Source organism: Pygoscelis adeliae, unplaced genomic scaffold (assembly GCF_000699105.1).
Source record: "Pygoscelis adeliae isolate BGI_AS28 unplaced genomic scaffold, ASM69910v1 Scaffold58, whole genome shotgun sequence".
Lineage (NCBI taxonomy): Eukaryota > Metazoa > Chordata > Aves > Sphenisciformes > Spheniscidae > Pygoscelis > Pygoscelis adeliae.
Genome location: NW_008825564.1, coordinates 505,258 through 516,888, shown reverse-complemented (window position 1 = coordinate 516,888; position 11,631 = coordinate 505,258).

The window sequence follows — 11,631 nt, the reverse complement described above, 5'->3', positions numbered from 1 at the left end:
CCGAGGGCGGGGGGACGCAAAGGAGGCCGGCGCCCCTCCGCCCTCGGCCGCACGCCCTTCTCCTCAGGCCGGCGCCTCCCTCTGGGCCGGCTCCCCACGGCCGCACCTGTGGACGCTGGCGGGTATCCTTCACTCGGCAGGGCGCGGGCGGTCCGACACACGCCGCCTTCAAATACCAGCCCCCTGCCCAAAGCACGCCAGTCCCTTCTCCTTCACGTACGAGCCCTACAGATCCGGCTGCAGGCAGTTCGTCTGCTGGCTGACCCCAAAAGTTAAGATGGGTCTCCTCTCCAGATGTGTGGGGCTGTCTGTGTCTTGTGTCCACCCCTGGAGGCGAAGGGGCAGGGGAGGGGTGTTGAGCCCAGTTTCTGATCGTAAGGACGGACGCTGGAGGCAGGAGCAGCAGTTCCATCACAGCACGATCCACTAGCACTAAAAGTGTCTGCTCCATCCTGTCCTGCCTGACCCATATGTGCCCGTGCGTAAAGCTACAGGTCTTGGTGGTAATTTAAAAGCCTGCTTGTAACCTGTTTAAAATAAAAGGGGAGGGGGGGTGCGTTCAGCCCTCTTTTGGAACTGGGAAGCAATGTCTTTTCATAGTTACTAGAAAAGGAAGGTGGAGCTCGCTCTCTATTGCCCTTGTTAAACTTGTTATTTAGGGTATTATTTAAATATCTGCTTATCAGTAACTGGATGGTAAAAGGTCTTAGTTTAGACAAAATGCTGATTACGTTGAAATCCTTCAAAATTTGAATTCATGATTTGGACACTGCTGTATTGAAGAACTGAACTGAAATGATCGAGTGACTTGATGTTAGCCAGTGGATATTTTGTGATCTCCCCTGCAAAACCTTATTAAAAGCTCAGATTTATTTTTTTTAATTATACACGGAAACATAGATTTTGCTAAGAGCTAGAATTCTGTATGTAAATTGTGAGCTGTCGTAACTCCTCACTCGGCCATGTGATTCAACACTTGCCGGTGGAAGTCATACAATGTAGTTTGTGATAATGTGGGTCCAGAGAAGAATTCCACTGTGCATTTTTACTAATCATAGAGTCATCATACTTACTGTTGAAAAAATATTTGAATGTTTTTTCTAGTCATCAGTCACGGCATTCAACAATTTGGAGGGGTTTTTAGTTTCTCTGAGCCCACTTCCAACAACAGCTTGTGGTAGAGCAGAAAGTTTGGATTGCCACTTTAAAGAGGTTTTAGATCTATTTCTAAAAAAGGGCTTTCGACTCTACAGTAGGATTTTACAAAACTCATTTGAAAACTTACGGTGGCATAACACTGGTTAACTATAAATTATTCTTTTTTTTAATTCTAGTACTGTAATACTAGAACTTACTTTAGAGTTATGTGGACAATAAAATAACAACATTTAAAAGCCTGGTCATACAAACACTCAAAAGGCAGATCCAATAGTTTCACCAGCTCCTATTCACAATATCCCATTTGAGCTGTAGTTCAGAAAGTGCCTAATAATTGCTAAAGATGTATTTGTATTGACTTTCTGTACAATGTTTAAATGGTGTTTTGGCTGGGAAGACTTTAACGTTTATCTTTGTTGCAAAGACTTTGCCTTTGGTAAGAAAAAAAAAATGGTTACACCAATGTTAAATTGATTTCTGGTAAGTGACTTTCTTAAGTATGTACTTCAGATAACATTTTCAGAGCTATGTTCTTGGACACAGATCTGTCATCCTAAGTAGATACTTCCAAAAATTCTGCTTTTATGATCAGAGCTTTTCTCAACTTTAAATTGCAAGGGAAAAATAAGGCTTGTTCAAAGCATGTCAGCTTTCTCATATGGAAACATTTTACCAGTTGAATGCAACACATGAATACTATCTGCTCACTGTAGAGAGCTAGCATTTCAACCGATATTCAAGTTGGCAGCTTCCTCAGCTAACAAACATCTTTAGTTAATCAGCTGCAAGTCTTCTGTTTTCCTCAAGGAGTGTTTTCAGTGGACACATGTAAGCAGGCTGTGAAATTTCTTTGAAATAAGTGAAATAGTTATGTAAACTTCATAGCAAGGAGTTTAGTTTGTCAAATAAGGGCAAAAATGTGTTTAAGTGTTTGTTTTACTTGAATATGCTGCATTCTGGAGAACTTCCTGAAATAGTTTTATCCACCAGTGTAGATTTGATTCAACGTTTGTCATTTACAAGACACTGTATCTGTTTTAGTTTACCACAAGAGAGACCTTCCTTTGAGCTTTGGGGAGAAGGTGCTGTTTCCAGTCTTTAATTTAGTGTAAGGGGGAGGGGGGGGGACACAATAATGCTTTATTGAAATCTATTTTTTCTAATACACAAGTTACTATACCAGGCTGGTCTTCTGTGTTAGATTAAAATTAAGGGGTTGTTCTTGTATTTTTGGTAGATTTTTTTTGGTTCAAGTTTTCTTTGGGGAAGATTACACTTTGGTTTTATACCCCCATTAGACTCAGAATTACTTTGATTTATAACTTTTATCAAAATCAGTAGGGAGCAGGCCTATTTATACCTTAGTTATGTGACTTCAATTCTCACCGATGAAATATTCTTTCATTATAATTAACTACAGCAATATTTTTTTTTACTTTTTTTCTTAGTTAAAATAAAATTAGGTTAATATAAGACCCAAATGTAAGTAAAAAGCTGACTTATAGCAGTGTTTAAATGCTAAAAAGACAGTGACCTTTAAAAATCAATTAGAATATCTATAAAACAAGTTAATATCAGGGATTGTGATGCCAAGAATGATTAATGTGAAGAAATGTGGAAAGGATTCTCAAGTATTGTGGAAAATATAAGGGTTACCATGTTTCCTTGTTGAATAATAAAAATCAAAAAATTCTTAAATATCTATCTCACATTTCAGGAGATGAATTCTTTTTGCAAAGTAACTAGCCTGGTACACAAATTTAAGCTTAATAAAGACACCATAAAATTACTGCATCTTATTTGGAAGCAAAGGTTTACATTTGGAATTAAAGTATTAATATTGTGTCTTCATTGACCGCCTGAAGTTTGCAAATAGGGAGTTTTTCTTAGGCACTAATACATGTATACAGAGTTACTTTGGCTCCACTTCTGAAGTAACAGAGGCATTAATAGTAAATACATAGCCAGTGACGTGAAGTTTTACTCTGTGTGTGTTAAGAAACAACTATCTCCCAAAGCCTTCTGTATTACTTTGCACAGCCAAATTCCCATTTCTGTGAAACTGTAGAAGTATTCCTACAGTCAGGTGAAGGTAAAAATTAGCCATAAGGTTGCTAACTTTAATTTAAAGAGAAGGTTAATAATTAATTAGATTCTTAAAGTAACTTATTAGATGTTTGATAGCTGCTTTAAGAAGAGATTAAACCTTACAGTAACACGCAATCTTTTGGATTTTTCAGGCCCCAGACAAGTTTGCAATGAAGTTGTGGATCTTTATATAGCAAATCAATTCTACTGACAATAGACTTTGGTTTCTTGCTTACTCTTTGCGAAGCCTTTAGAAACTCAGCAGAAAACGGGTGTTCACAAACTGGAGTGAAAAATGTTGCCTAAGTCTTTTGAAAACACTCGTCTGTAAGGAATAGCCCATGCTGACTAAAATATGGGGTTAATGTAGGAAAAACTGCTTAATGGAGTAACAGTATTTTTAATTGTTTGTCTATTTCATAAAGTTGTTAGAACCTTGGATTTTTTTCAGCAGCTTGTTCCTCACTCTTTAATTTTGGAGCTTTTTATTGTATTTATTTTATAAGGACTGAGATACATAATAGAGCTGGTTGAAAACAGAATAGCAGAATACCTTAAACTGAGACCTATTCTCTCAGGTTTATTTTCCTGAAAACTGGGCAAATGCTTAGTTACATTTGTCTATTTCTCCATTCTGTCCCTGAAGTGAGAGGATCTAATTACCCAAAAAACAGACTTTCTATCAAATTTCAACAACAGCAAATTAAAAATCAACTTAAAAAGCAGTTTTTCATTTTACAGGAAACTTCTCAACCAGCCATTGTTAAATGTCTCTGGCCAGTTTCCTTTTTAATATGTTGGGGGAGGAAAAGAAATGCATGGGTTTTTGCAGTATTAGAATTTATCTGGAGAGAAATAAGCAAACAAATAAGAAGTGAGGTAACTGCTGTTTATCTACTTTCCGAAGAAATAGAAGTACATATTCTGTGAGCGAGACTGTCACAGGGTTTGTCTGGGGTGATTTTATTATTATTATTTTCTTTTACTTGCCAGTCTCTGGTGAGACTGGCTTCTTGTTTCATAGGGCATCAGAGCATTTGTGCCACAGATGAAGGATACAGACCTTTACAACTGGCAGCAATCACGTACCACTCCACTTCTTTATTCTCGTCTTGTTGCTAGTAACTAGTTGTTATAGTAACTGTGACGTTACTCTGGCATGAGACATTGATGACCCCCAAATGGAGAATGAAGTAAAGGAGTATGTAATATGTAGCATATATGTGATGCTATCCTTCAAGAATCTAAATCGCTAGTATGTGAAACTCATTCATACATACCTTTTCCTTTACAAAGACAAAGAAGAGTTTGAGCCTGAGCAAACTGGAATCAATAAAAGGGGAATGGAAGGAACGTGGACTCTCTCTAACAATCACCACTGCAGGACATTGTCACGTTCTGAGTATTACAGTGATATTTAAAATGTCATAACCTTGAGAGCTATCCAGTGATGTGATCCATGTGGGAATAATACTGTTCCAAAAGAATGGTGCTGCGATATGAACCTAAGTAGTGAAAAGTGAAAGAACTCATGAGACCTAATACTGCCCGTACCTATTGACATGTGACTGAGAGCCCTTACATTACTTGCGACTAGAGTACTAGAATAATTTTTAGAATATCGTTAAAATTTTAAAACCAAGTTAAGTTTGATAAGAGTACTGGAGATGTCATGTAATTACTTCTATAAAACTTGATTTTTGTTTAGACTGTATTCCTCAATAGAAAAATCACATTGACAGGGTGATAAACACCAGTGTTACTAAAACAAGGTTGTGTTGCCTACAAGCTTTTTGCACAGATAATCATAATATGTAATAACCTAGAATGTGTCTTGTACAGCAAGTTTACACAGGCCAGGAAAAACACTTTAAGCATAGTTCATGTTGATACACCTTAGATACTAGTAATAGGTTTTTATTCTCACTGTAAAATAATTCAGTTGGAAATTTTAAAAGTTTGGATCCTAGGAGAAGAAAAATGGACTCAATTTCAGTGTTTTCTTCTAACACTGTTAAGAATCAAAAAGTAGTCTACTACACAGATTATGTATATAGTAATATTTTACTTTATTTATTATAATAAGCTGATCCTACAATTTAACCACCTGTTTCAGAAGTAGGTTTTAATTTTCTGAAATTCACTGGCTTTTTTTTTTAATTCAGTAGATCTTGAAACATATTCTTACAAGGAATGGGTATGGGAAGATCAATTAAATCTTTAATTCTGCATTAGTTTCTTTAGAACTGATTTATCCTAGTCATAACAGTTACCAAAAACATGATGATGAACTACACCTGAAAATTGAGTTCCAAGCAGTAAATAAAAGTAAATGTCAGGATATGATATATATTGTAGGTATAGGCTCAGAAGGGCTTGTTTGCTGCTTTCTTTTATCTTTTATATAAAGTCTTTTTCCAAGACAGAAGAGCAATCCTTCAGTGAATCATTCTGCTCTGGAATATGTTTACCTTTTCATAAATGCTCGGTATGTATTAAGTCATATTTTCAAGTGATTTTTCTCCTATCTGCAATAACTCTTGATTATTGGTTGAGCTATAATGGCATCTGTTCTATTAAACTCTTTTTACAGATTAAGACCAATAGCAAATACTGCAAGTATTAAACATGTTACCTTTAACTGCCAAACAATATAAGCAGTAAGAAGGTTTTTTAATTGTCTGAATATACATATCATTGCAAATTTGTTCATATTATGCAATAAAGTTGCATAGCATTTCAACAGTCAGTCCTGAGTTAACAAGAACGATCAACTTTTAGAAAAAACAGCTAAATTGATCAATATAGGCATTGAAGAGACCCAGGGTATGGATCCATGCATTTATAGGCAAGAGAATACTGGCTGTAAATTCAATAGCAATTTTAAATGTACCTGTAAATGTAAAAATGTCACAATCTGTGTAAGTCTGGAAACTTTTTAAAAATACCCTAACTTTTGGAGTTCTTTCCTTAAAAGAAAAAAATAGAATAGCTGCCTTTTATTATTACCTTTTATTTTCACTTGAATGAATTGCGTAATGCAAAGTACATCATCTTTTTCTGTGTTGGCTAGTTCCGATTCACATTAATAGCCTTCAAGCCATCAGCCCCCTTTCTTCCCTCCATGTGTGCACACACAAGCATATTTTGTGCCAGTATACTACAGTATACTCTTCACTTACTGTGAAAAGTAAGTCTTGGACAGAGTTTAAGGAAAAATATCAGAAGAGAAGCACACTGTTAGATTTTATTGCTATAATCTGGTGCGTTTGTCAGCTGGTAATTTAATTTTCAAGATTTAAATTTTAGCTAGTTGAGCTGCAGCAGACAGTGTAGAGCAGCAGGTGGCACTAGTGAGAATTTTGTATCTGTTTGCACGGCAGCTCTCTGAAGATGGATATACACTATTTTGTAAGTAACCTGTCATTTAAGAAATCCTGTCCCACAACGACTGGCATTTCTTGGCCACTACCTGACTCTGTCCTGTCCAGGTCAGACATGTACAACTGAACTGCTCCTGCATGCAGAGGGCCTAGAATAGCAGCTATGTCTCTGCTGCCTGTCAGATGCTCAGCACTGAAATTTGGCTGATCCCATCACATGCGAAGTGCAACTGAGGGGCAGCAATAGCTCACAACTGTTCTTCCTGGCCTCCTTTCCTAACCAGCGTGCAAAGAGATAGAAGGCCAGGTAAGACTGGGCAAGAGAGTTGGGTAAGTATACTGTCGTGGAGGATGTGGAAAATAAAAGTCAGGACATGAAGTCTAACTTTTACCCCTGGCCTTCTTGCAGTCACGTTACTGTGCAGCAGTTGATCTGTAGTGACTATTTCTTCCTGGGGCAGAGGTCTTCATATAGCAGTTATGTTGACCAGCAGCTGGACATCAGCTGCTTTCTCTTACCCAAAAGTAATCAGTCACCAATGGTCAGCTGCTGTAAAACATCAGAGAACTTATGATGATTGTACTAGGCAGATTTTTTGTCCCATGTCAATCATGCAGCAGCTTGACTGGCACTGTGCCATTCAGTTGGAATCTGTGACTGTTGTGTTGGTCATCTCTATCTTAGGTTATTTGTGTGGAGTTTCTGACTGTTTAAGAAAAAAAAAATCAGTGCTCATTAAAAGTCCACTGGATTTTTCTAATTGTCTAATCCTTATATCAATAGAGTGTTTTACTTGAATGTTAAAAAAAGATGAGGCGTTTTTCAGTACAAGTGGACATATGCTTAAGGTTGCAGCACACAGGTCAAAGAAGATTCCATGTTTAAATACTAAAAGTAACTATATTCTTTTTGTTCAGTAATGCCACAAAAGAATATAGAGCTGCACTGACTTATCTCAGACAATAATTACAAAAATATTCTTTAATATCCTTTCTATAAATTACGTAAATAATGCCTATTGGTAGAAGGAAATGTGGCTTCTGCTTTCATATATGCCAACCTTTAAAAAAAAGAGTTAATTTATTTCATTTGTAATTTTTTTTTTTCCAAAGGGGTGGGGCAAGGCCCAGACTTGGACACTGAAGATTCACGAAGTGTCTGAATACAGAATTTCAGACTTCTTGAGCTGGTTTTGCCACCAAAAAGATTCCTGTTCAAATGTAGTTGTTCTTACTTGTTTCCCCACTCATTAGCTGTAGCTTCCTTCCTGCACCCTTATATAAAGAACTGTTTGTCTGCTTTGCAAATTGGATCGCTGAAATAATCCAAGTTTATTAGAGCTTTTGTTTTTACCTCAGAGTTTGTTTTACTCCACCTTAATGCTGACAGAATGAATACCACGGAAATGTACCATTAACCCTGTTCCTCTAAAGCTTTCCCTCTCTGTTGGAAACTTATTAGTTATCAGACTCAAAGTGTAATTTTTACACTTAGCAGTTACTAACACAACACTTATTATCCTGGATTGCGTCTGCCTTTGCAAGGTAAATCAGTTATGGGTAAGTCTAATCTGGTCTGCATGTTACCATGGAAAAATTGTATGTGAAACTGAAGGGTAGGAATTGGTACAAAGCAGTAACAGTATTGGTACATTAGCAGTAGTAGCAGCATAGTATAAAGTATAGTAGTGGTAGTATTAGTACAAACTGGTTTTGAACATGTCCTATATCACTTCCAGAGGGCAAACACACAGAGATACAAGAAATAAGGAGCATCCAGTTGCATCTTTGAATGGACCCAGCGGTCAGAAACACCCATAAAACAATGAGACACAGAGGCAAAACAATGCATCACGCCTCAAGTCATCATGCTGCCTATTACCTTTAAAATGAGTGTATGGTAGCCGTATTTCATCTTTAGACTTAACAGATTATTTTTTTCAAGAAGTTTAAAGAAGGGTCTGTACTCAAAGAGATCCTAACAGTTAAAAACTTAATTAGTCTCAATGTGTAACTTTAGTTGGAATATTTTATTAGCACTACATTCTTCCACCTCAATTGTAGTGTCTGGTAATGCATTGTAGATTAAACTTTGTCCTGCTGACTTTGCTTTCAAACTGGGTCCTGCAACTCCACTATTCAAGGGTCAGAGTTTATTTGATCTAGATACAGCTTTCTTAGGCTTAGTGAAAAAAAAATCTAAGCAGATGGGTTTTTTCTTAGAAGCAGATAAGAGAAGAGAAGCAGCAGCAACTGCTTCAGTCCAGGCCTTGGGCTTAATGCAAATTCCTTTCTAGATAGTGTTACATGAGAAGTTTCTAAGGAAACAAGCATTTGTTTTAAGTTCTTTCAATGCATATGCATATAGATGTATACAGGATATTTAATTATAAAAAGTATACATGCAAATGTACAGTTTGGGGAAAAAATAGTATAGGTCATCAAAACTACGTTATTATGCCAGGTGAGCTTTTGCACACCTGATAGCTACTTAAGAATTTAGAAATATACTACAGTATCTACGTACTGCCAGTTCTTAGAATTCTACACTGTTTGCCTAGGTATTTTGAAGAAGGATTAGTTGTACCAACAACCTCACCTGTAAGCATTCTTTCAGTAAGCGTTGGATTCTGCATAGCATGAGAGGGAAGTGGATCTTTCAGATAGCCAGACTCCAACATCTATCCTGTTACCATAGCAGTATTAAAGGAAAATGAGAGTACCACTCAAATTCAAAAATTCTGATTTGTCAAAAATGAATTTTCTGTATCTGTGCTCTCTGAAGAAGAACTGGTAGGAAAAAAGAAGGATGGGGTAAAAAATAAAGACACTTGAAATTAAACTGAAGCACTATCATGAAGAGCAAATGACTCTCCCTGTCGTCACATTACAAACAGGGAGTGTTGGCTTACCCTCCATGAAAGGTCTTGCCTGATACAGATAGTATCATCTGTCTAGCAGTAGTCTATAGCAGAGGCCCAGTGAAAGCATAAGAATGGGCAAGTTGTCACAATTTTTTTTTCCAGAATGATTTCCCAGCCTCCAGCAGCTTGTATTTCAGAGACAGTGTCTGTAATTTAAGAGGAGCTTTTCTCGTGTGTTATCCAGTACCTTTTTAAGGCTGTGTAAACTTACAGTATCACCAGAAAGGAATTCCACATCTTACTACTTTACTTAATTGTGTGACCTGTAGCTGACTCCTTTCATTTGTTTTGAATGTGCCTCCTGTTAATTTTAGTTGATGACCTCTACTTTGAGATAGTGAACAAGCTTTCCCTATTAACCTTTTCTTTGCCATCCAGTCATTTCTCTTCCAGGCTGAAGAATTCTATTATATTCAATTGTTCATTGTGTGGAAGCTTTTCATATCATGACTCATTCTTACTGCCCTTCTCAGGGCCTTTTCCAGTTCTGCTCTATCCCTGTAAGGTTGGGAGACCAGAACTGCATTTGTTATTTATGGTGCAAGTGCATGATGGCTTTATAAAGAGGGCTATCCAGAAAGCATTGGTAAGAATAGGCACCAGTGAAATGTAAGAATGAAGGCCAAGAAAAAAGGCTCACTTTTCTTCTGCCCTGGATTGAGGGAGTGTTACAACCTTGATTTCTTCTTTCAATTCTAGTGCTTTAGAAGCTAGTTGTAAAATTTAAGCATAATATAACAACTTCTTAGTATTGATCTGAGCTTGCTTACATTTAGAATATTTTTACGTACTTTTTTTGGCAAGGTGAGGGGAGAGGAACAGTTAAGAAAAAAACATCAGATTAAATTCTGGCTCAGATAGGATGTCATTTATAGACCGGTATTTCCAAGATACATGGTTACTGACTGAAGATCACGTGATCATTTCCAGATATGCACTGATTACTAAACAACACGTAACTTTTTTTTTTTTTTTTTAACCTACCAGTTTCAAAGGTTAATTCTCTGCAAAGTGAGGGAATGGGAGCAAAGCACAGAGATGAGGTGATTCCCCTAACATACAGCTGAAGGCAAAAGCTGCCTACCCTGAGCTGTATTCAGTCAATCCCAGAATCTTCAGAACTGGTTCTGTATAGTTTGCACCCCATATATTCTCTCAGAAAGAGACTAAATTTTTGCCTGGAGTAATAACTGACAGGAGGAGATCACATGAGATACTGGAAATTCAGGCCCTAGTTACTATTAGTTCTTTGTAGACTTCTATAGAGGATTTGAAATATTGCGTAAAGTGTTGACTTCTGTTACCGCAGTTGTTACAGTTCTTTCTGGGTTTTGTAATGTGTAACAATACCTCTGTGTTTGAGAAATATGTCTTTGATCAATGTGTAAGTCCATCAAAACCTCCTACTCTTATGTTCTATTACCTGAACTTCAAGATACCAAGTCGGCAATGTGTTTGGCTTGCCTTCATTCCTACTTTCTTGTAAGATTCAAAATATCTGTTGATTTATCACCAGCAGAGATCTCAGCTTTCAGAGTGTTTTTGTAAGCACAAGAGAAAGGTGCATAAGGGACAGTGATGCTGCAGTGCCTTTTATTATCTCATCTCGCCAATCAATTCCATATAAAATTGCAAGTCATGGCTTCCTACATGTTTCAAACTGATGCTAAAAACTCAATTCATTTTAGATTTCCAGAACTGCAGAAACTGGTCAAAAAAAAAAAAAAAACCACACACAAAAAAACCGCCTTCTCATTCTGACCTCATAGACTTTCATAGAGTAACCACCTTGAAAGATCATTAAACCAGAATAATTTATCTCACTGCAGGACCTTAACATAAGCTAATCATTGTTCTTGTCCACTGCTTAAAACCTTCGCTTAGTCCTAATGAAACTGATGATCTGCCCCATGCTTAAAACATGCACAGTTATCTTGCTGAATTAAAATGTGTCTTTATGTAGCCTTATTTTTTTAATGAATGAAGTGGTTTTATCAAGATACCATTTTTCAGTGAGTGCAACATCATAGTGATTGTTGTATTAAACACAACAAGAATAAATAATTAAGTTTAGCTGT